At 38.0% G+C, this 6501-nt stretch overlaps 1 long non-coding RNA gene across 1 annotated transcript; it reads left to right on the top strand.

Moving 5' to 3' along the window:
• The first annotated feature begins 1218 nt into the window (after nt 1-1218).
• On the top strand, nt 1219-4888 carry LOC141386314 (uncharacterized). Its single transcript, XR_012408055.1, has 3 exons — nt 1219-2244; nt 2355-2400; nt 3463-4888. It is a non-coding gene; the product is annotated as an uncharacterized lncRNA (long non-coding RNA).
• The last annotated feature ends 1613 nt before the right edge of the window (nt 4889-6501 follow it).

Here is a 6501-nt window from a genome sequence, read left to right on the forward strand (position 1 = left end):
TTTAATAATAGAACCAGTTTTACCTATTAGAATTATTATGAAGAGGTTAACTGGGACCAAATTAGATGTTTAATGCATAACAGTGTTTACATCAGGTCAAAATATGATTCAGAATGAATCTAAATGCAATTTCCCTGACTTTAAACTTAAAAAATGTAAAACAACAAAGGTATGCAAATGTTTTGAACAATAAATAAGTGGTCTTGTTGTGACATCTAGTGGTTAGAAATGGTAGGTGACAGTTAAAAGTCTGTGTTATAGTGGCTAAAATGATAGAATATTGAAAATGTGTTTTTGAGACCTTTAAACGTCCAAGATGGACAAAAAAAACTTATAAATCATTTCAGTGAAAACTGTGTAAATGAAGCAAATTTACTGCATTTTTAAGCCATTTTAGCATGTTTTTAGAACCATTTCCACTATTATAGCGCCACCTATTGCCCAATCTCCACAAGATTTTGCATGTTTATTCACATTGATATGCCACATCTGCTCACCAATTTCTGTGATGTTTTGGGTTTTCCTTATTGGTTTACAGGCATGTAGGTTTGTGTAGACACGCCCCTTTTGTTAATGAGCCTGTTACAGCTTTCTAAAATGGAAAGTTCAACTTTTTTTTGATAATTATTGATCTACTCAGTCCAGAGGATCATACAACACTGGTTTCGTTGCGATTGAGTTAAAAACCAGGGACTAGTTCGCAAAAGTAGGTTTTGTTTATATTGATGGTTTTTTAATGAACAGTTTGAGTAACAGCAGTGGTTTTAGTCTCAAACTGTTCAGTATGAGCAGGCCTATCATATGATATGTGGATCAAGTGTTTTTTGTGAAATAGTTTGTAAATGAAGCAAATTTACTTTATTTTTAAGCGATTTAGCATTATTTAAAGACTATTTTTGCTATTATAGCGCCACCTACGGTTTGACCTTCACAAAATTTTGCAAGTTTCATCTCGTTGATATGCCACATGTGCTCACCAATTTCTGTGATGTTTTGGGCTTTCCTTATTGGTTTACAGGCTTGTATGTTCGTGTGGACACGCCCCTTTTGTAAATTAGCCTGTTACAGCTAGCCAAAGTGAAAAGTTCAACTTTTTTTTGATAATTATTGATCTACACAGTCCAGAGATTCTAACAACACTGGTTTTGTCGCGATTGAGTGAAAAACCAGGGACTAGTTCGCAAAAGTAGGTTTTTCCTATATTGATTGATTTTTAACGAACGGTGTAAGTGACAGCAGTGGTTTGAGTGTCAAACTGTTCGGTATAAGCAGGCCTATCATATGATATGTATTTTGTGTGGTTGCGCAAAAGGTTGTGTGATACACAACCCATTACACACTAAAATGACGTAAAATCGCCCCCTGGTGGCCGATTTCTTTCAAAATTCTTACAGACCTCTAGGACCGTGAGTCGAACATGCCAAGCGAGTTTCGTTTCGATCACTCATCGTTAACTTTGTTAAATGGCTGCTCAATTTTAATTGGCCAATGGCGGCCATGTTTTTTGAGATATGCCAATGTCCTTATAGTATGTTATGACAGCTTGGTCAAAGACACTGCATGCCAAATTTCAAGCTGATTGGACAAATGGCTGTAAGGTTAGAGTTATTTATATGTTATTTAAACTTTATAGCGCCACCTTGTGGCCAAAGTCCACGGGTTTTGCACTGTCACATCAAATTAAGCTTACACATATGTGTACCAAGTTTGGTGATGATATCTCATTCCTTTCAAAAGTTATAGCTACAATTAGCAATTAGCTTCAATTAGCATCGAACATTGTTGTGTACTGTTTCGTGCGAAAATAAAAATTTCAACTTTTTTTTGATAATTATTGATATTCAGTGTCCAGAGAACATTTCAGAGCTGGTTTGGTTCAGATTGGGCAAAAAACCTAGGACTAGTTCGCAAAAGTAGGTTTCGGACAAATCGCGATGTAGCGGGAAAACGGTCCACCGTAGAGAAAATCTGGGTCACTCCACTTTTGTTCGGGTTGACCCAAGGATTCCAAATATGTAATTTTTTTGAGTCTACGACAAACGGTGTACAAATGGCGGCCAAAATATTGGGTTTTGGCGCAATAGCGCCACCTATGGGCCGATTTGGCTGATCTTCGGTGAGAATGTAGTGTACCGGAGTACTACCATCTGACCAAGTTTCAGCTCTCTCGGACTTACGGTTTGGTCTGGGCAATAGTGACTTCGGCAGAATAATAATAATAAAAATCCTTACAAATACAATAGGGTTTCAGCGCTTCGCGCTTGACCCCCTAATAATAATAAAAATTTTAACAAAAACAATAGGGTTTCAGCGCTTCGCGCTTGACCCCCTAAAAATCCTTACAAATACAATAGGGTTTCAGCGCTTCGCGCTTGACCCCCTAAATATAGCTGCAAGCAAGTGTGCCGCAAGCCTACGTTTGAGTGAAGGTTTCGGCCGTTAGATCGCCCCCTGGGGGCTGGCTGCAGTACAAGTCATAAAGCCCGCCTCCTCCGTGTTAATGAAGGAGACTTGAGCCCAAATAAAAAAAAATATTACACTTGCAATAAAATGTCCCGAAAGATAGTTCTGGTCGATTAAGGCACTGGTTATTGTGCTGAAATAGGTGCAGATCTTCATTTTTGTAAACAGTTTGTTTTTAGCAGTAATTTAATGCTGGGCGTGTCATCGTGATACACAGCTGTGATTGACAGTTTCTCAAAGCGCGGCGTCTGAGCTTCGGCAGGAGACTGAAGTAGACTGAAATGTTATTATTCGATTTCTGTGTTATTTTACCATGACAAAATGAGTTCAGCAGTAAACTATAGTTTCTGACATACATGATCCTGGTGGAACACTGTTTATTCGCTAAGTTCAGGGCTTTTTTCGGGCTTTATTAGTTTGCTGATACACGCCTAGCCACCCAGATAGCAAAACACAGTTCCGGCTAGATTCTCGCCTGCCGGAGACATATCTCTTAGAGCTCAGACTGACTAATGTTACCTCTGCTGGACCTACTCCGGATGCCTGGACTCACTGCCCGATTCCAGTCCGAGTCAATCGAGCCAGATGCGGCGGCCGAGCGAGCAGGCGCTGCCGCATGCGAGCCGGAATCAGCCCGCGACGCCGCGAGTAAGTTATGCGCTGCGGCCTGGAGCTGGCGCGATTGAATTTATAAAACCCTCATATTTGTTAACGTTATTACATCCATTTGTGTTGATATGACAGCAAACGCATGCTGAGAAGTTCGGGGGGCGTGGTTGATTTTACATAAAGCGTTTGGTTGGAAGCTCGACTCTGCTCATTTTCGCGGCTCCTCCTCTGGCTCCATCAGACAATCCTTCTGCGCATGTCTGGCTCCAATTTCAGCAGTCTTTTGCGACAGTTTGTGCCCGTCAAGCAGGCGTTTTGCCCTCAAGGCGTTCAATGGGAAAAAGGGCTGTCGCGTCGTCCATATTTTTTACAGTCATTGGCTGCAAGCAGCAATTAACGGGGGTCAAGCAGTTTAGCAGGGTAAGGTCATATAGCAGTTAGGACGCCTGTAAGTAGTTCATTCGACAACGAAATATACGATTAGAGTGTTAAAGTTTATAGATTGAGCTAACAAATGTTTGATTAAACACTCCAGAGAAGCAACTTCGATTTTTACATATTGACAAATTTTTAATGAACATTTCGAGTGACCGCTTTTATGTCAAAGTGACCAGTATAGGCAGCCCTATGATATATTGTGTAGATCGAGTCATGACACCTTAAACAAAGACACGACATGTCAAATTTTAAGTTAATCAGATAAATGGTTACTCAGATTCAGTGATTTTACAATGTATAGCGCCACCATGTGGCCATTGTCTACGAGTTTTATGCTATGACCTTAGACTGACCTCTTGCATATGTGTAACAAGTTTGGTGAAAATATTTTAATTCCTTCATGAGTTATGGCTATTTTAGCTCTTCTTAATAAAAATGACAAAAGAGCAGTGAATAAGCTATTAGTGATCTCCTACTGCCATCTAGTGGCCACGGTGTAATTTATTTATGTGATTACAGCCATTTAGGTGTGCATAAACAAATCCCTTCTAAGATTGAGCATGTTCTAACTATATAAAATGAAAATTTTGTATTTTATTAAAAGAATTAAAAATCTACAGAGTAAAAAGTGTGACAAGCTTTGACTAAATTTGATCTTAAATGCATTAACTGTGTTCATGCCATGTCAGTTTGGGATTCAGAATGCATTACATAACATTACATTACATTCTTTGCTACAGAACAGTAAAATAAACAATAAGTGGTCTGTTTCTGCCATCTAGAAGCCACAGTTGTGATTTTCTTTACATGTTTTAAAACAAGGTGTTTAATTATAGAACCAGTTTTGCCAATTAGAATTATTATGGAGAGGTTAACTGGGACTAAATTAGATGTTTAATGCATAACAGTGTTTACATCAGATCAAAATGTGATTCAGAATGATCCTAAATGCAATTTCCCTGACTTTAAACTAAAAAAATGTAAAACAACAAAGGTATGCAAATGTTTTGAACAATAAATAAGTGGTCTTGTTGTGACATCTAGTGGTTAGAAATGGTAGGTGACAGTTAAAAGTCTGTGTTATAGTGGCTAAAATGATAGAATATTGAAAATGTGTTTTTGAGACCTTTAAACATCCAAGATGGACAAAAAAAAACAACAACTTATAAATCATTTCAGTGAAAAGTGTGTAAATGAAGCACATATACTGCATTTTTAAGCCATTTTAGCATGTTTTTAGAACCATTTCCACTATTATAGCGCCACCTATTGCCCAATCTCCACAACATTTTGCAAGTTTATTCACATCGATATGCCACATCTGCTCACCAATTTCTGTGATGTTTTGGGTTTTCCTTATTGGTTTAAAGGCATGTAGGTTCGTGTAGACACGCCCCTTTTGTAAATGAGCCAGTTACAGCTATCTAAAATGGAAAGTTCAACTTTTTTTTGATAATTATTGATCTACTCAGTCCAGAGATTCATACAACACTGGTTTCGTTGCGATTGAGTTAAAAACCAGGGACTAGTTCGCAAAAGTAGGTTTTGTTTATATGGATGGTTTTTTAATGAACAGTTTGAGTAACAGCAGTGGTTTTAGTTTCAAACTGTTCAGTATGAGCAGACCTCTCATATGATATGTAGATTGAGTGTTTTTTGTGAAATAGTGTGTAAATGAAGCAAATTTGCTTTATTTTTAAGCGATTTAGCATTATTTAAAGACTATTTTTGCTATTATAGCGCCACCTATGGTTTGATCTTCACAAAATTTTGCACGTTTCTTCTCGTTGATATGCCACATGTGCTCATCAATTTCTGTGATGTTTTGAGCTTTCCTTATTGGTTTACAGGCATCTAGGTTCGTGTAGACACGCCCCTTTTGTAAATGAGCCTGTTACAGCTATCAGAAGTGAAAAGTTCAACTTTTTTTTGATAATTATTGATCTAGACAGTCCAGAGATTCTAACAACACTGGTTTCGTTGCGATTGAGCTAAAAACCAGGGACTAGTTCGCAAAAGTAGGTTTTGTACATATTGATGGTTTTTTAATGAACAATGTGAGTGACTGCAGTGGTTTTAGTGTCAAACTGTTCAGTATGAGCAGACCTATCATATGATATGTAGATTAAGTGTTTTTTGTAAAATAGTGTGTAAATAAAGCACATTTACTGCATTTGTAAGCCATTTAGCATGTTTTAAAGACTATTTTTGCTATTATAGCGCCACCTATGGTTTAATGCTCACAAAATTTTGCAAGTTTCTTCACATTGATATGGCACATGTGCTCACCGATTTCTGTGATGTTTTGAGTTTTCCTTATTGGTTTACAGGCATGTAGGTTCGTGTAGACACGCCCCTTTTGTAAATTAGCCTGTTACAGCTAGCCAAAGTGAAAAGTTCCACTTTTTTTTGATAATTATTGATCTACACAGTCCAGAGATTCTAACAACACTGGTTTCGTCGCGACTGAACTAAAAACCAGGGACTAGTTCGCAAAAGTAGGTTTTTCCTATATTGATGAATATTTAACGAACGGTGTAAGTGACAGCAGTGGTTTGAGTGTCAAACTGTTCGGTATGAGCAGGCCTATCATATGATATGTATTTTGTGTGGTTGCGCAAAGGGTTGTGTAATACACAACCCATTACACACTAAAAATACGTAAAATCGCCCCCTAGTGGCCGATTTCTTTCAAAATTCTTACAGCCCTCAAGGACCGTGAGTCGAACATGCCCAGCGAGTTTCGTTTCGATCACTCATCGTTAACCTTGTTAAATGGCTGCTCAATTTTTGTTGGCTAATGGCGGCCATGTTTTTTGAGATATGCCAATGTCCTTATAGTATGTTATGACAACTTGGTCAAAGACACTACATACCAAATTTCAAGCTGATTGGAGTAATGGTTGTAAGGTTAGAGTAATTTTTATGTTTTTTAAACTTTATAGCGCCACCATGTGGCCAAAGTCCACGGGTTTTGCACTGTCACATCAA

The sequence above is a fragment of the Danio rerio genome, chromosome 6 (genome assembly GCF_049306965.1).
Source record: "Danio rerio strain Tuebingen ecotype United States chromosome 6, GRCz12tu, whole genome shotgun sequence".
NCBI classification, from domain to species: domain Eukaryota; kingdom Metazoa; phylum Chordata; class Actinopteri; order Cypriniformes; family Danionidae; genus Danio; species Danio rerio.